Raw genomic sequence first — 20,172 nt, 5'->3', positions numbered from 1 at the left:
GCATTTTCCTTACTTTAATATATATCCTTTCACTCTTCTGCTCCATTTCTCCCGTTAAATATAATATGGTAAGAACAGACAAAAAGGACGTACATTTTTCAATCTCACATTTTATTGCTTTTAAGATTAATTGCTTCTATCTAACATAATAGTGAAAGGTGTCTGTACAATGAAAGAGGGTTTACAGCAAGGGGAAAAGAAGGTGTTGATGTAATCATGGGAAATTCACAGACTTAGTACAGAACACCCTCTAAACTCCATAGGGAACACACACAAAATTCCATGAGGAGAGGAGCTATGTGTACTATTTCTGGATCAGCAGTTCCTAGGACTGTCTGGAACAAAATAGATGCTAAATACATATATTAAATAAATGAGTGAAAAAAATTTCACAAGATCTTGTCTTCTCCAAAGAAGGGTATCAGTAGACAAATGCCAAATTGGTTCATGAGGATAATTTGGTTTTAGTCCTACTTAAACCTGAGACTGTACTCAGTGGTATCATTAATAATAAGAAGAAACATAGGGCTGGGGCAGTGGCTCACGCCTGTAATCCTAGCTCTTTGGGAGGCTGAGGTGGGTGGATCACCTGAGGTCAGGAGTTCGAGAACAGCCTGACCAACATGGAGAAACCCCGTCTCTACTAAAAATACAAACTAGCCAGGCGTGGTGGTATGTGCCTGTAATCCCAGATTCTTGGGAGGCTGAGGCAAGAGAATCCTCTGAACCCAGGAGGCAGAGGTTGCAGTGAGTCGAGATCATGCCATTGCACTCCAGACTGGGCAACAAAAGCAAAACTCCATCTCACATTGAAAAAAAAAAAAAAGAAAGAAAGAAACATAGAGCCTTTTTTTGTTATGTTGATAAATTCTTTTTTCCAAAAGAAAAGCTTATGCCATTTATAAATATCTTTAATTTATGTTTTATATTTATACATAAGGAATAAATAATGAAGTAAATGCCTCATGATAAAATATCTGTCAATAGAGAGATATTTCAAATAAGAAAAATTCTCTCATCTATAAAATTTACACACTATTGTCAAAAAGTAACATAAGAACAAACCTCCACATTGAAATTTAATATTTTTCTGCCTAAAAGTTTCTGACTTTTTCATGACATGTTGTGTTCTAATTTACATCTCTGATGAGATACAGTTCTGCATACATTAAAAAGTAGCAGCACACTCAAAACAGCAGTGGAAATAAAGCAAAACAAACAAAAAATAGTATTGCAGAAAATTTGGAAAATTATAGCAAAGTTAAATAAGTATTGCTAAAAGTAGGAAAGTGAGAGGAATGTAAAAAAGAGTTCCCTTTTGGGGAAATGTATTACCATAATTTTTAAAAGGATTTTAAAAGTTCTATTAAAAATGATTTATTTCACTTTTATAATATTCATTCTTTAAAATTTGCCTTAATTACACAGGACTTTAGTGGGGAAACAAATATCCAACACATTTTTGGACACAAATCACAAACAGAATTTAACACAAATAAAAGACTATAAAAGGAACAAATCAGCCTGAGCAAAAGGAGAATCCTCTGATCCTCTGTACCATACAAACAATTGCATGTGTTCTTGGTAACCCTTGAAGGCATGCACAAAGTATTTCCTGCAATCACATTACTAACATATTGGTTATTTGGAAACTACTTTCTTCCAAATACATGTATTTGGGGAGGGCAAGAGTTATTCAGAAATGAATGTATTTAATATCCATGCCTGTAATCGCTGTAAGGATGAATAGTAGTAGTAGTTATCCAGAGAAATGGCATCAGAAAAAAAGGATTATGTCATGAGGGAAATCAAATGGTTTACTACATGACACAATTGGACTTTGCTATCTCAATATTTGCCGGTAAAATCATGGGATTCATCACGCAGACAACACTAACAGCAAGATGCCAATAGATCTAACTACTTTCTGTGCTACTCAAAATTGTGGAAGAATGGTGAGTTAAAAGTCACAACAGCTAAAAAGAGAAATCACTTAGAAAGCAAAAATGGTGGAATTTATTAGAGATGAATGTCAGCAGAACATACAACACAACTGAGAAATATCTGCCAGAATAACGCAATATTCCCAGGATTTAAAGTCTCTGAGCATATAATGTCTTTCTCTCACAATAATAATAATATCTAAATAGCCAAAAATATACTAATACTAATGAATATCTAAATCTTTTTGTCTTTATTTGGTAGTGTTTTGTTATGTGTGATTGCTTTAAGACCACATATTCCCTGAGAGGCATTAAGATGCATCTATCTCTTGATCTATTGATCTAACAATTGAGTGATTATATAATAAGATACATAAAGATATTTTTATTTATATCTATATCTATATAAAATGAAGAATGATAAACATCATAAATACCATAATTTGTTAATTTTAAGTCTCAGATAAGCTTTGTAAGAAAATTCAAAACTATATGAAGATGCTAATCATATAATAATGTTCTCACTCATCATTGACTTAAGTATAATTTTAAAATTATTTTGCTCAGGTAAAAATATGTTTCAATTTATTTTTTCTAAAATCTAAAATATATTTAATTTTCATAAAAATACATATTGATAAGTTGATTTAACTTTTATATACCAAGTCATTTTCATTTAAAAATCTTATTTTTGAAAGAGATTCAAAATAATAAATTAATAATATAGGAGCCAGGATAATCAATTAATAGCAAATACTTTAAGGAAAATATTGGTAAAGTACTAAAGCTTTAGAAAAAAATCATATAATCTCTTCGCCCATATGTACTTTATTTGCCATAAAATTGCAAATATGATTGTGTTAAAAATCCTCCTTTATAAAACATGCACAGAGTATAATCACCAAATGGCCTTGTATATATTTTATAATATACAATCACTCTACTGCCATAAAGTTCTTATTGCTGACTAAACCTCTGGCTACAAACATCAACTAGAGTCAGTCTCTTCGCCTCTCTTTAAAACAAATGTTACCTCTTAAATGTAAGCTTTGTTTCAAGTATAAATGTGAGTAGATAAATTAATCATGCACTATAACATAAAAAGAGAAGGACAATAGGCCTCAAGAGGGAGGTAAATGCAAATGAACTAAAACATGTAATAGTCAACTCCAGGGCAATATTATGATTTTTATTGGAGCAGATGAGAAAGAAGGGTGTGCAGCCTCAAAATCGTTAGTGCAATCAACTGTCCCCATTCCCAAACTAAATATTCATCAACAATCTGAATATGAGAATATAGTTCTACAGTTCAAAAAACTTTAATATTGCAGACTTATCTGTGCTGCTGCTCTATGTGCTGCATACCAAATGTAACTACTTAATTATTTAGTACCTATATAAATTAGTAAGTTAGTGTGTGTGTATATATGTGTGAAATTATATCTTGCAAACACCTGCTGCTACCCATGCATTATGTAAACATAAATAGTGCCAAATGAGAGGGAAAGTATATGCTATTTTGGTGTTGTTGCAACTGTGTCTAAAAATTAGATAATATAAAATATATGATATACCATTTTATTGTCTAAAGCAAATAAGTCAACAGAAGAATTAAGATGGCATGAAAATTTCCAGAAAGTCAGCAAGGAAAGACAGTACTTTCACCTATGGCTAGCATGTGAAGAATGGTCTAGGTTGTATCAAATAATAAAGGGATTTTTTAACTTTCTAACAATATCTGAGAACTATTTGAACATTAAGCATTTTAAACCTTGAGTTTTGAGTATTATAGGTAATTTAGTGAGCAAGTAGGATCAACTTTGCCATTGGTTCTTTCCCCCTACTACTGCAGAGAATTAACTTGGGGGTGGTATTTTTAACATTCTTGGGTGTTCTATGAAATATGTGTCCTGCAGCCTAGACATCTGAGTCCAAATTGCCACACAAAACACTGGGGGCGGGGAGGGGGGGAAGAAAAACACCAAAACACATAGCTCTTTATATATAATTCTCAACTAAAAGAGAGATTGGACTTCATCAGGCATGTCAATAAATTAATTGTTTTACTGATGGGATAAAAATCAATGACAAGGACTTCGAGAGTTTGGACACCAGAGACTTCATTACCTAACTCTAGGCAAAATAACTCGACATGCATTCTTCCTGGAAGGATCTCTCTCAAGTTCCTAGTAGGAAGTTCTTACCATTGAATCATTTCTATAATGGAAAGACTTTGTGGAATTTCTTCTCTTGATTTGTAGAATTGTGAAATGTAGAGGATGGACCGTGGCACCAACAGGGATTTGTCTAAAGCTCGTTTCCAATATGCATTAATTGAATAATCATGGAAGATTAGTTCAAATCTCTTGGAACTTTAGTTTCTTCCTGGTGACTTGCATTGATAAAGATTGTTCTATAGTTACATAAGACAATGGGTAAAAATTGCACATGTAGCATAGCATACATACCAGATAATACAAAAATATCATGTCCTTCCCTCTTTTATTATTACAGTTAATTGTTCATAATAAAATATATTTTAAGTCATTACCAAAATTTTTTAGAAAATGATTTCTGCAAAAATAAATCAGATGTTAGCTACTATATTCTGCCCTTGAATTTAGTGATCCTTCCTCAATAATATTTTGGTGGTGTATTATTTTAAATTTAATATTTATTTTCTCAACAAATCAGATTGTACGACTGACAACAATAAAAAATAACAGTTTAAAATATCCTGTATAGGGAGGCCGAGGCAGGTGGATGACGAGGTCAGGAGATGGAGACCATCGTGGCTAACACGGTGAAACCCTGTCTCTACTAAAAATACAAAAACAAAATTAGCTGAACGTGGTGGTGGGTGCCTGTAGTCCCAGCTACTGGGGAGACTGAGGCAGGAGAATGGCGTGAACCTGGGAGGCGGAGCTTGCAGTGAGCCGAGATTGCGCCACTGCACTCTAGTCTGGGCGACAGAGTGAGACTCCGTTTCAAAAAATAAATAAATAAAAATAAAAAATAAAAAATCCTGTAAAACAAAAGTTAACATTTATTGAGCATTGCTGTGAGTTGTGTATTTTATATATATTCTTCTAAAAGCAGATATTGTTTCTCTTATTTTTCACATAGTCACTGAGGCTTTTGAAGTTTAAATAGATTGCTTAAGTTTTTCAAACTTTAATTGAGGCTCAGGTCTCTGTGGCGCCAAAGACCATGCACCATGCAATACAAAATTCCTGTTTATACAATACAAACTTGTGTTTGTGCAGGTGGAGGATCATGAACTTTGCCCATTTATATCCTTATAATATCTTCTTTATTTGATTCTGATAAAAGAAATCTGTTAGATTCTGTAACTAAACACAATGGAAACAATGCCAAAATATACTGGTACTAATCAACTGTGCCAATAAAAGTACACATTGGTATTAATCAACTGTGTCAAGAAAAGTACTTTCATTTTTGTCAAAATTGCCACCTGTAAACGACTTGAATAAATAGAAGCATGTATAAATTGAAGACAATGGTAAATCAAGACTAGTTTAGAATCACAATGGCAAGAAATTGTGTTTTGCATGTGGACTGAAAGGATAGAAAATGAAAAAATGGGAAAAAAAAGTAAGGGTGTTCCTCCTAGATCAGGTACAAAGTTAAGTTGTAATTATAGATTGTGTTATAACTTGTAAAAAAGGAGACACATACCTGACCCTGTCTTAGATTCTAGACACTAATTAGGGTCATTTGCATTACAATATTGTCATAGCCCTCAAATTCTTCAGGACAAACTCCCCCATCTTCCTCTCATTCCTCTTTCCCCAGTGCTATCTAATTAATTTTCTTCCTATTCAAGCTCTCTGATATTTCTTTTACTTTTCCATTCCACTAAACTTCTCAACTTCTATTATTTTCATATTTCTTTTTATGAATACTCTATTTCAGCTCTCCTTCAGAATAATTTTCTTTTTTTTTTTTTTTTTTTTTGACAGGTTCTTGTTCTGTCATCCGGGCTGGAGTGCAATAATATGATCGTAAGTCCCTGGAACCTAAAACTCCTGGACTCAAGAGATCTTCCCATTTCTGCCTCTCAACTGGCTGGGACTATAGGCATGTGGCACCACGCCCAACTAATTTATTTTTTATTTTTCATTTTTTGTAGAGTTCGGGGTCTTGCCATGCTGCCCAGCCTGGTCTGGAATTTCTGGCCTCACATCGTCCATCTACCTAGACTTCCCAGTGCTGGGATTACAGACATGAGCCCCTGTGCCCAGCCAGAATACATTTTAAAATTCCTTTTTCTCTAGTCATTTTTTTATTCTTACCTTTTTTCTCACTTCTTTCATCTGTATAAACACCTTCTCCAATCTCCACCCATGGTAGTCCAGTTTTCTTCTGCTTCTAGTAGAACCTTAATTATATCCACTCTCTTCCCTGTATCTTCAGCCTTTTTTCCTCTATTGACTCTTTCCTATTTGCCTCTATGCTGTATTCTTGTCTTTCAATCTAAAAATGTTAAACTCTGTATTATTTTCCCTTCCCCTGAGAAGGTTTATTTTACCTTTAGATATGTAACTTGATCTATGTTACTTTTCCTTTAAGCAAAATTTGTTGAAATTTTATATAGACTTAATGTCTTTATTTTTTCAACTTCCCATTTGTTCTCAATTCGTTCTCACTGATCAGTAGAACTGACTATTGCTAAAGTCACTGATGACTTCCATGTCACTGAAACCAATCGTTACTTTAGAGAATTTTGGATCTCTCAAGGATAGATGATCCAGCTTATTCCCCCCAACCTTCCTGATGTACCCTTGGATACCAGGACATTATACTCTCTTGGGCTTTCAACTCTGTTTTGGAGGTGTTTATCCTCCATATCATTTGCTGAATCTCTCCCTCAAATAGTGTATCCCCTCATGTTCCTGGAAGGCTGGCATTTGTCTTGTCCTGTATGTTTACTAATGAGAGTTGATTCATTGCAGTTACTATCATCATCAAATTGTAAATGCAAATTCCCAGCCCGAAACTCCTTGTTGCAAATCTAGAATGACTGCCCAACTGTGAAACTGACATCTGTATGTGTTACCTCTTTGCAAACATCTCAAATTCATTATGGTTCTGACTGTACTGCTCATTCTACTTCACCCACACCAACTTCTCTACTGGAGTTTCTTATTGCCATTATTATACACATCCGTCTACCTCCTTTCTCAAGCCACATCCCAGGGAGTCATTCTCAATTCCTCTCTCTTCCTAAAACATACACCTCTTCCTAACATGTGCACCTAACCAATTACCAAATCTTTTCATTTAACAACTTAATGTATCTTGAACTTTTCCACTAAGCTCCAACCATCCCTAATGCCTCTATCACAAGCAAAACTAAGTGAGTATCCTGCTAAATCCCTATTCTTGACATTCTTTAATATATTCCACTCACTGCATTCAAAATTATTATTTCTTTAAAAAATGTATATAAAGTCATTAATATCCTTTGATATCTATTTATAGATCTTTGGTCAAGGCCTATATCTGGCTTTGAAGACATGTAAATAGCCTCTGCTTTCATTTTCAGCACATTTTTAACACTACTCCCTCTAAGCTCCTGACCCTGCTTTTCTTCTGTCTGTTCTGAGAATAAGCCATGTTCTCCATGTTTTTAAACATGCTATTCTGTCTGAATGAAATCTCTTTTTATAACCATCGTAGCTACCTAACTAATATACTTTATCTCTTATCAGAAATACAACTTGCTCTTAGAGGGCTCAATTCTCTCTTGTGTCTAGGTTGGATTCCTAGTTCATTTTAACTTCCACCTTCATGTTTATTATTCTCATAGTTGTTCATTGTCAGTCTTTCCCAAAAGGAAACAACATCTTTGTTATTCACCACTGAGTTCTTACGACCTAGCCTAATGCCTGACATATAACTGATACCCCATTTAATTGAATTGGTTTATTTTTCCTTCATAAAACTTCTGTATACCTTGATGTGGACAGTGACATTAAATTAAACCAAAAAAGACTCAACCCTGTAACATATGCAGGGTAATATGTGAATAGAAGCAAAAAATAATGTATTACTCATGCTGTCAACTTACATTTTAACCTAGTTCATATGTTTCTACTGCTACGTCATTAAAGCAAATAGATTTATTATTTTTTAATAAAGGCAGACTGGTGGAAATTGAAGGAGCAGTTTGTATCACTAATTCTCATATATAGACCTACATGTTGATAAGCAATTAGGAAACCCAAAAAGTATTGAATAATCTCATATGTTTAAAGGAAAATTTAGATCCAGATAGTTCACACAGAGAGAAAGGTTAAAAGGTTGGTCACATGCACATTTTAAGATAAATATTTGTTATGACAAATGGCAAGATAATGAGACACAGTCCGCTAAAAACAAAATACAATGATCCCTCTTTATTACAGGCTCTCTACTGCACCAGTACATATAATTAAGACAGAAGTTTCTGTCTATTAAATTGTCCGTGGATTTGCTTGATTATTTGCTTGATTATATTCTGCTTTTAAGCAATCTGCAATCTATTCAGAATCATTTTAGAGATCTTGGATTTGATTGTTTTAATTATAACTCTGAGCCTCATGTAAAAAACTTTGTTTCCTTTTCTGTAGTGGTGGGAAATCGAGTGGCGTATGAAGACACAAACACACACACACACACACACACACGCACACACACAATAAAATTCATGAGTAGTCATGCTTGCTATGCAAAAATTGTTCTTTCCTTTGATTCTTTCTTAAAATACAAACATTGGAAGAGTAGATTTGGAGTCAAAAGTTCTGACTGCTTATTCTCAGTCATGGAATTTGAAGAAGGTAATTTCATCTTAAGACACAGTCTTTCTCTTCTTTCATAAAAAGTGTATGTAACATTTCATGTACATTTTCTTAGCAACTTTGAGGATAAAATTAAACAGTGATTATAGAAAAGCTTTCATAATGTGAAATGCATTACATAAATTTAAATTAATAATTTAACTTTCTCTTTTTTCTGTATTAGCTTCCTCATGGCAGGTTTGTGGAAATTTATAAATAAGAGAGTCCTGTAGGACCTGCTTCTAGTTATTTAATTTTAGATCTAGACATAATTCTTTTAACTAGAATTCTTACAACACACTTAGCAATTTCTAGTTAATTACTCACTTTTATTTACTCCTGTGGTAAGTCTTAATGCCAATATCTATACCAACTATATTGAGCCACTCCATTATGTTCTAGTTTACACTTGGAGTTCTCAAATGTTAGCATGGATCAGAATCATACGCAGAACTTGTTAAACAGGTTGCTTGATTCCAACTGCAGAGTTTCTTTATATGGACAATTATACGTAGTTTGACTTTAATCCTCACCTTTGCTTGAAACTTTGGCCTGTTCTTTACCTTTCCTATACCTACTATGAACACACAGCTTTGATTACGTGTCTCCATCATTAAACAATGAACACTGTATTTGGATATGGGCTATTCTAGACTATTAGCATGTGAGAGCTGGTTAATATTTCACAAATGCTGCTCAACAAAAAGTACATATTATGCTTTTAAAATATTAATTTAATAACATGACACTTCTGAGCAAATAATAATAGAGAAAAGTATATATTGAAAGAAGAATCACTAGTTTTATGATATTGTATGTGTTGTTATAAACTTTTTGTCAGGTATATGATAGTTACTGCAATGATCTTTTTTTTTTTTTTTTTTTTTGAGACGGAGTCTCGCCTGTCGCCCAGGTTGGAGTGCAGTGGTGCAATCTGGGCTCACTGCAAGCTTTGCCTCCCAGGTTCACACCATTCTCCTGCCTCAGCCTCCCGAGTAGCTGGGACTACAGGTGCCCACCACCACGCCCAGCTAATTTTTTGTATGTTTAGTGGAGACGGGGTTTCATCGTGTTAGCCAAGATGGTCTCGATCTCCTGACTTCATGAACATCCTGCCTTGGCCTCCCAAAGTGCTGGGATTACAGGCGTGAGGCACCACGCCTGGCCTGCAATGGTCTCCTTTAGTTGAATATCAAGTCTTGGTTAGTTCCTTTATTATAAATAATATTATTCTTTTCCTGTATGTAAAATTATTTAGACAAAACAAAATTCGGTCTTATAATCATTGGGTAAATGGAAATGAGAATTTTCGTGAAATGGTTTTTAAGTTTTAATGAAAACTTTAGGAAATTTACAGATATAGAAAAGTATAAAGTAGAAAAGACAAATCAACCATTTTAACACAATACAGTTACTTTTAACAATTTATTGTATTTATTTCTTGATTGTATTGTACATATTACCAAATATTTTTAGTATTCCTTTATTTTATTTAAATATTTAACACCAAAATTCTTATAAGTCTTCATAAACATAATTTAAATAATAATAATTGAAGCTAGGATTTACAATGTGCTAACTGTATCTGCTATGTGGTAAAATCCATATATTTGATATCAGTCAATTGCTTTCATAACATAAGATATATTTTTTATCTTTTATCTTTTAAGAGTTTCCAAAACCCATTGTACTTTTTCTTTGGAATTTTTTTTTAAGAACACTCTGCTTCCAATATATTTATTAAATATTTAAAAATAAAGCTTAACTTATATAAATGCATATGCCATTGATGATTTTCTCATCTGTTTAGCAACAATGCTCTTCAAAATATAAAACATTCCCAGCACCAGAAAGGCATTCTTATGTCACATTCCAGACATTAGCCTTCCTATCCTATAGGCTAGTTTAACTTGTTTTTGAGCTTTATCTAAGTGGACTCATACAACATGTTCTTTGTGGTGTGTGGCATTTTTTAGATTTAGTTCTATTTTGTCTAATATTCTTGTATCGTTTTGCATAAAACAGTAGTTGGTTCATTTTCATTGTTTTTTGCTATACTTATGGATATCTATACCAAGACTTCAATTTTGACTGGTTACTGTCATTCACCAATAACTCATAATATATGTGTAGAAATACATGACTGAGACTGGGAGGGGTGGCTCATGCCTGTAATTCTGGTGCTTTGGGAGGCCAGGGGGGAAAAATAGCTTGAGGTCAAGAGTTCAAGGTCGGCCTGGTCAACACAGCAAGATACTGTCTCCACAAAATGATTTAAAAATAAGCCAGGTTTGGTGGTGCACACTTGTCCTAGCTACTCCAGAGACTGAGGCAGGAGTATCATTTGAACATAGGCATTCAAAGCTGCAGTGAGCTATGATTGCAACACTGCACACCAGCCCGGGCAACAGAACGAAATACTCTCTTAAAAAAAAAAAGAAAAAGAAAAAAGAAAAAACAAATGTGAGTAAACTGTCAAACAACTGGAAAAAAAATAAAGTTTTAAACAGCCAGAACATACAGTGAATAATAAATCAACTGTACAATGAAGTATTTGTTATACTCATAATCTCCATGAGCCATTAAAAATTCTTACAAAACCAACACCTCAAATCCTTAAAATGTCACGCCTGTAATCCCAGCACTTTGGGAGGCCGAGATGCGCGGATCACGAGGTCAGGAGATCGAGACGATCCTGGCTAACACGGTGAAACCCCCTCTCTACTAAAAAATACAAAAAATTAGCCGGGCGAGGTGGCGGGCGCCTGTAGTCCCAGATACTTTGGAGGCTGAGGCAGGAGAATGGCGTAAACCCAGGAGGCGGAGCTTGCAGTGAGCCGAGATGGCGCCGCTGCACTCCAGCCTGGGAGACAGAGCGAGACTCTGTCTTAAAAAAAAGGAAAACAAACAAACAAGCAAACAAAAAAACCTTAAAATGGTCATATTTTATATTGCTAAAATTATGGTATACAGTATATATTTTCTAGAAAATGCAAAATGAAATAGATACCAGTTTTGCCTTTAGTAACATGAGCCCCCCCCCCCCACCTTAACCAACCCCAATGCCATGGTGGGATATGTTTGATGAATGATCTCTTCAAGACCTCTCACTTCATGCTTTTATATGTCTAGTTAGTGAGAAAAATACTGTTAGGAATTATCTTAGTTAATTCCAAATGCAATGAAATGAGCATTTATTAAGTTAACCGAATGTAAGTAGTTGATATCAATTCACTGAGTAACAGAAAAAAAGTTATTATTTATACAGTACAATATTATTAATGTTTAGTTTAGTCACATGAAGCAGGCAGGAAAACATGGTTACACAAATATAGTTAAATCAATCAACAGCTGCATACTCAATAGATATGGGTAGGATATTTCCTATAATGGTGGCTGTGGCTTACCCGCTTCCATTCATCTGTTCTTCCTCTTGTGAGGCAATCCTCCCATCACTCATGATCCCATGTATCTCAAGGGGAGATACAAATCAAACTTTATAAATAATAAATAACACATTATGCAAATTATTTCAGAATTTGTAATTTTCAAGGTAAGATACTTGAAATACAAAAATTAATATTTTTAAAATCATATTGACTAGGGACTTTATATCATACTCTCTTTGAGATTTAATTAACAACTGAACTGGCTCCAAATGTGGAATTTTCTTGAGATAGGCCTATAAAGGGTGTGAGATGGTTGGTATTATTTTCTGTGCTGGAAATCAAGTTTTAAGTGTGTTCAGTGATAACTTCTGGTATGAAGAAAGCTGGAAAATAATCAAAAATAAAAAGAAAACAAAAATAATGGCAATAACAAAATATTGCTATTTTAACCTTTTTATTATAGATAAAAATGAATATTTCTGCTGAAACCATAAAAAGAGATAATATATCATGTTTAAGTATACTTAAAATATTTCAGTATAACTCCAAAGTGGAAATGAAAAACAGGTTTACATGAACACTGTCTAACAAAAATATAGATATAAACGTTAATTAATTTGACATTCTCTCATTGTCTGAATATTAACATTTATTCCCACAAATGTTATATTGTGTTTTTACAAAATTACATTCAAGTGAATAACTGAGAGAATTTTACAAATATAAATTGACTCTAATGTACCAAAATTATTTCTTAAGGAATCCCAGGACTTATGTCACATTTTTTTCTATTTTTTAAAATTGTGGTAAAAGCAATCACCAAGGAATCTACTCTTTTAACAAACTTTTACGTGCAAAACACAGTATGGTTAACAAAGTCACAATGTTATACAGCAGATTTCTAGAACTTTTCCATTTTATATAACTGATAACTTATAGCCGTATAGTAACTTCTCTTTCTTCCTCTCCACAGTTCCTGGCATTTACCATCTACACTGCCTTTCTATGAGTTTGACTGCTTTAGATACCTCGTACAGATAGAATCATACAGAACTTGTGTTTCTGTTACGGGAAAATTTCACTGAGCATAATGTCTTCTAGGTTCATCTTTGTTCTTGCATATGGCAGGATTTCCATAATCATTCATGATGTGAGAATTATTTCATATACCTGTTGGCCATTTGTATATCTTCTTTGATGTCATGTCTATTCAAGTCTTTTGCTCATTTTTAAAGGAATTATTAGGTTTTCAAAAAATACTATTGAGTTTTAGGTGCCCTTATATATTTTGTATATTTCACATTATTTTAAGGAGAAGTGTCTCCGAGATCCATTGTTAAATCCTCTGATGTCTTGACCTATCTCAATGTGGATGATTTTTTCACCATCACTGGCATCTTTTTCACCTGTAGTCCCTCACTATTGTGATTAACATAACAAAGCAAGGAGAAGTGGCTTTTTGTTGGAGTTAGACAAGACTAACAAATTGGGACATACTTTTCCACTCCATATTTTAATTGCTTCCCTTGAACAGACAATAGTTGAACTTTATAACTATAGGCTTGAAAAATTCAGCCACCAGAAACAGAATTTATACAAAAACAAACACAAAATAACTGCACATAAATAAGAACAACAACAAAAAATGTGATATGCCTTTCCTACTTTTGATTTATATTAGTTTGTCTTATTATTTATCTTTGCTGTAAGCATGAAGAACATTGCTGTCCTAATTTTGGATGTTTTCTTCAATAAAGAAGCAAATCTCTACTAGCTGCTCTAAGTTAAATTGGAAGAGATATACAGTCTGTAATAATATTCTATCTAGGACTAGCATTAAAATGTTAAGCGCCTCTCTCTCTCTCTTTCTCTTTCTCTCTCATTTTAGTATAAAGACTGATTCATTTGACTGAAAATTAGTCAACTAGTGAGACATAGACCAAGTGTCACTGACATCCAATAAATAAACGCCCTTTTCCCTATTTTGTCCATAAAAACATAATCCTAGTGTATTTCTAGACTAAATCAATGTCTGGTTACATCAAATCACAACAACATAACTTTGTAGAAGATGGCACTTAATATTTCATTTTCAGAAATTTTTTTTCAACATTTTATTTATGCATTAAGGCAGGTATCTTAAATATTTGTGTGACTGTTTAGCTGAGTTTTATTTATTTTTAATTAGTTTATTATTATTACTATTTTTGGTGACCCAGACCAGAGTGGCATGTTCATGGCTTCCTGCAGCCTCAAACCCCTGGGCTCAAGTGATCCTTGCTGGATTTTATTTAAATTCTGGTCATAATAGTATGTAATGTTGTCATTGCTAGTCATGCAATCTGATACATATAGTATTTTTATTTTAGTATCAAAATCCTATTAGCATTCTTTAATCTGGAATGGTTTACATATAAAAAAAATTAATATGTGATAATGTAGTAATTTTTTGTAATGGAAATATACAAAGAAAGCTGAAATTGTCATTTGTATACAAGTAAAGAGTGTATTTTAATGAATTTTTAAATAAACCATATTATGGTAGAACATACCATTAATGTTCTGAAAACAATAATGAACGAATGTATTATACATATAACACAACTTAAATAACTATAAACACATTGTACAGCTTTTGAGGATAATGTGTTCTTGCTGTTTTTAAATTCATTAAAAAGGTTTATTTGTAAAATATTGAACACTATCATTCACTGTATTCAAATGGTATTGAGATAGGAAATACACAGATACCCAGAATCTATATATGTAACCAGTCTGTGGTTCCAAATATATTTGCAATATAATAATATTTTGGGAAATGATGCTATCTTTTCTTCAAATTCCATGAATAAATTCTACCTAATGCTATCTAACATTCTCATTAACATATGACTTTATTTGTAATAATATTGTTCCCTTCTCAAAAAATTATGGTAACAACAAGGCCTATAACACTATCTCACTTGAAGTAAATGGGCTTAATATTACTCAACTGTGTAAACACATTACATTTATGGTGTTTCATGCTGCTTTGTATCACTATGCCACTATGCTATGGTAACATCATTGTGCATTTCAACAATTTTGTGAGTAAAAAATGAATTGACTATAATAATTCATCTTTGACAATTGGAGAACTTAAATATCTGTCACAAATATGTGGTTACAAAATAGCACCGTTGGTAGATTTTTTGTTCTTATTTTGTCATGTGTGTGTAGTGTGTGTGTGTGTGTGTGTCCTATAATCAGGTGTATAGTATGGTGAACTTTATTCAAAGTGATATGATATAATCTTATTAAAATGTTAACATATTAACATCTACTTATTAAATGGTTTGATTTTGAAAAAGTTTAACTGCATTATAAGTTCACACTTTTGTTTTTGATGATGAATTGCAATTATGAAGAATTACTTGATATTATGTGTTATAAAATCTTGCTTCCTAATAGATGCTTAGTAAATAGTATCTATAACAATTTTCCTTATTTTCAAGTTTAAAATGTCTTATACTGTTACTCTTTATGTTGTTTCCTCAGTTCTTTGCCTATTAGTCTTAAAATGTTAGCTTCATGATACTGAAACACATTTTCACTGTGTCATTAAAGAGATGGCTTAGGAAATAAAAATAAGTAACTGCAAATCAGAATGTAAAACATTTATTTTTATGTGCCATTCAACATGTGAACAATACAGGTGCAGGAAATAAGATGCTTTGTTTGAATTATTCTTTTCTACTGAGAAATAGGTAATGAAGGAATTTGTATGACTAATATACATTTTTGGCCAGAGTTTCTACATTGCCAAAATTTTACTGTGGTTTCAGCTTCATTTGAATGTGTGTGGTGGAAAAAATAAAGTTTTGAGTAAGCCATAAACATGATTGCTTTTCAATAAGCAATATACTTACCAACAGTGCATTTAAATTGCTATAATATTATTATATAAACTTAATGGTTTTATTTGATAAAAAGCTATTTTACTCTGTCATTTCATTAAAACAAAGCTTCTTAGCACATTTTCAAGAGAGATAGAAGGAGAAAGAGAGAAGAAAGCTAGGTTCTTATAGTCACACAGAATTTTAATCTTCAGATTTAATTATAACACTGATGTATGTATCCATACTAGAGAGTAAAAATTAGAATTAGAATAAACAGTACCAATACAAACATTAACTGTGGCTTACTTTGCTGTTTTTGTTGTTGTTGTTGTTGTTGTTTTCTTCAGTACTTTTAAGCTAAGAGTTTAGGGACTCCTGGATTTCAAATCTCATACTTATTATAAAAGGAAATATATCTGGAAACTTTAGAACTTCATGTCTTAGCTATTGGCTGGAATATTTAACTTTACATTCTAGTTTAAGGTTTTTTCAAGTGCCTGAGAAAAATTAACTTTAGAATATGCATTCTTATTAAATTTTGACTTTGTAGCATTTGGTCAAATTTCTGTTTCCTTTCCCTAGATTTTTTGGCTTTGAACATCTTCAAAATATTATGTCTGAAACTATTTTTTAGAGTATAATTAATATACCATAATATTCAGTTTTTTAAAGTGTCCAATTCAGTTGCTGTTGCTATATTTGTAAAGTTGTACAACCATCACCATTATTTAATCCACAAGACCTTTACGACCCTAAAAAGAAAGATGTACTTATTGGCAGTCCCTCCCTATATCTTCCTCCCCCTTCCTCTATCCCCAGTATCAATCTACTTTCTATCTTTATTGGTTTGCCCGTTTGGGCATTTCATATACATGGAGTTATGTAATACATGGTCTTTGTCTGGCTTCTTTCACCTAGTATCATGTTTTCAAGGTTCATCTTGAACAATTTTATGTATTAATAGCATTATTCTTACATTTATGATACATTTCTTACTAGTTCAAGTAATCTTCCAAACCATCAAACCATGTTTCCTTTTGGAAAGTTTGGTTTATTGCAATCCTGCAATTTTGTTCAAAGTTGGAAAGGTAAATGTAAGCCATGTCTCCTCTAAATGAAGTGAGTTGGAGTTACCCTTCACTGCACCCCTTTCCCTGGTTCACTAGCTGTTTTGTGTGATCTGTGAAATAAAGGTGCTGTCTGGTCCTTGCCTGTCACAGTTGCCTGCCAGCAGCCATTATGGGCTACATAAAAACTGCATAAGATCCTTTTATCATGCAGTGGAAGTTTGGCAGTACAGGTGAACCTTTTTCTGTCAGGTAGTTCATTGTTCTCACCTAAGAACACAGTTTAAAAGGCTCAAGAGAAATGGAAAATGATCTTAATGTAGATCTAACACTTTTAAGCAGAAGAAAAATGATGAGCTGCTTTCACCTCCTTCAGAAATTTAATACTTAAATCAATCTCTAAATTTTATATAAATGGTGGAATGCATCAAAGATAAATCAAAGATCTAGATAAGATCACAGTAGATGATTGAGGATTTATACAAAGAAGTTCCAGGAAGCGACATCTTTAGCATGCAAAGCCCATTCTCGGGACTCTAATTTATGTTAAATGTTTTTGAAACATGCAAACTAATACTGATTACAAGCAGGAATAGAGACTGAGAAACAAGAACACACACTTAAATATAATTGTATGGTGGTATTGATAACCCAGTTCATATTCATCTTTTCAAAATGGATCATTATGCCTACGAAGATAAAATTATGAAGACCTTAAAATGCAGGTGTCAAAGGCTCAAATTAGAGTTAACGTTGTAGAGGTTGTGCTAGTCATTTCGATCCTTTATTAAGGTTAAACAGAAGACAATAGAAAAAGATGTATTCTGGCAATTGATTAATTTAAATCTGGGGCAAGATTCTAAATTTAATTGTAATCATATAAAAGTGATACTATTGGCCGGGCGCGGTGGCTCACGCCTGTAATCCCAGCACTCTGGGAGGCCGAGGCGGGCGGATCACAAGGTCAGGAGATCGAGACCACGGTGAAACCCCGTCTCTACTAAAAATACAAAAAATTAGCCGGGCGCGGTTGTGGGCGCCTGTAGTCCCAGCTACTCGGGAGGCTGAGGCAGGAGAATGGCGTGAACCCGGGAGGCGGAGCTTGCAGTGAGCCGAGATCGCGCCACTGCACTCCAGCCTGGGCGACAGAGCGAGACTCCTTCTCAAAAAAAAAAAAAAAAAAAAAAAAAAAAAAAAAAAAAAAGTGATACTATTTACATTTGTTGAATAATTCACTGAGGTTCAAAAATAAAAGGAAAAGCAGGGCGTCGTCAACAGGCAATCCATCTGTTGGAAGAAAACATCTCAGAGTTATAGACAAAAGCTGATCTTAACGCACCTAACACCAATATTTTACACTAAATAGCTTATTTGAGGAATAGGGTAGCAGAAAGATGAAAGTATTGACAGTTAAATATTTGTATGTGAAAACACTGGACCTCGCATGTGCTGGCTGGATAGGCTTTAATGAACTAATGATGCTTGCTGGGCCTCAGGTTCCTCATCTATAAAATAAAATTGTTAATAGTAACACCTATTAAAATGTGACAATTAAATAAATGATGTTAAGACTCTGGTACTTTGGCTTATGGGCTTGTAGCAAATACTAGCTGGTATTATAATGCGATGCTTTCAAGCTAGATGCCCATATGTATCTTTCCCAATCTGAAGATTCTTTAATCCAATTAACTTAGTCTTTTTTTTTTTCTTTTTGAGACAGAATCTCACTCTGTTGCCCAGGCTGGAGTGCAGTGGCATGATATTGGCTCACTGCAACCTCCGCCTCCCGGGTTCAAGTGATTCTCCTGCCTTAGTCTACTGAGTAGCTGGGACTACAGGCACCCGCCACCATGCCTGGCTAATTTTTGTATTTTTAGTAGAGACGGGGTTTCACCATATGGGCCAGGCTGGCCTTGAACTCTTGACCTTGTGATCCACCCACCTCGGCCTCCCAAAGTGCTGGGAATATAGGTGTGAGCCACTGCGCCTGGCCTTAGTCTATTAAATCAGTCTTCCTTTTCTTTATACTCCACGTTTTAAAGCTAAGCCTAATAAAGTAGAGAACACATTAGCTAGTGTCTAGAAAACTACAAATGTACTGGATTCTTTCTCCATCAATAGTAATTTTTAGGATATGCTTCTAAAGCACATGTCTTCAAAAGTCTTTTGGGTTAATGAAGATAATAGCAATCTATAGAAAAACTAACAAATTAGACTTTAAAGGAAACTTTGGTTAGAACCAGGATTTACAATTTTTTTTTTGCTATTCCTTTCCAATTACTGTCATTAATAATTTTCAAGGCTAACATAAGCATGTAACCTTATATTTTACTCATTTCTTTTAGACTCAGTATTCTTATGTCATAAAACCTGCAACACACATAGAAGAGGCCTATAAATTTGTCAAAGTCATAATGAATAAGTAATAGAGCTATACAAGCCTAGTTTTTTTTTAACTATTTAAACATTTTATATCATGAAATTACCATCATATTAGGAATTGCTAAATAGCTCAATTAATCCACATCCTTTTCATGCACAAGTTTATAAAATAGTTTAAAATTAATAACTAACTCCTTCTTCTTCTTCTTTTTTTTTTTTTTTGTATTCTTGCCTTGCAAGAGTTTTGGCCATTTAATATCATGCTGGCATCTGTGTCAGAGGACACATTTTATCAGGGGAATTTTACCTAATATTAAATCTTTTGGTTAAATTTTTAGTATAGGGAGATTGAAGAGATTAAGTAAAATTGAAGTTAGAGACTTTCTGTGAATTTCTCTTATACACCATTATCAAAATATAAGAAGTTTCATCGCACTTGTTTGCATCTAACATTTAATGAATAGTTTTCTAATTTTGTAACATTTACAGTTCCTCACAACAAAGATCATACATGACTCCTTATTTTCTATTATGAAGCAACAGCCTGAAAAAACAGCCACTTATTAAATACTGGGATGAGAAAGTTTTTTTTTTTTTGAGATGGAGTCTTTCTCTTTCACCCAGACTGGAGTGCAGTGGTGCCATCACGGCTCACTGCACCTCTATCTCCT

At 33.5% G+C, this 20,172-nt stretch overlaps 1 protein-coding gene across 2 annotated transcripts in view; it reads right to left on the bottom strand.

Annotated features, from left to right (window-relative positions):
* LOC123569875 (ubiquitin-ribosomal protein eS31 fusion protein-like) overlaps positions 1-20,172 on the bottom strand; it is a 191,321-nt gene that overhangs the window by 81,955 nt on the left and 89,194 nt on the right. The window lies entirely within an intron of this gene.

This window comes from Macaca fascicularis, chromosome 17 (assembly GCF_037993035.2).
Source record: "Macaca fascicularis isolate 582-1 chromosome 17, T2T-MFA8v1.1".
In the NCBI taxonomy this organism is placed as follows: Eukaryota; Metazoa; Chordata; class Mammalia; order Primates; family Cercopithecidae; genus Macaca; species Macaca fascicularis.
The sequence above is the reverse complement of the archived record's forward strand: the minus strand, read 5'-3'. Positions and strand labels throughout refer to the sequence as shown.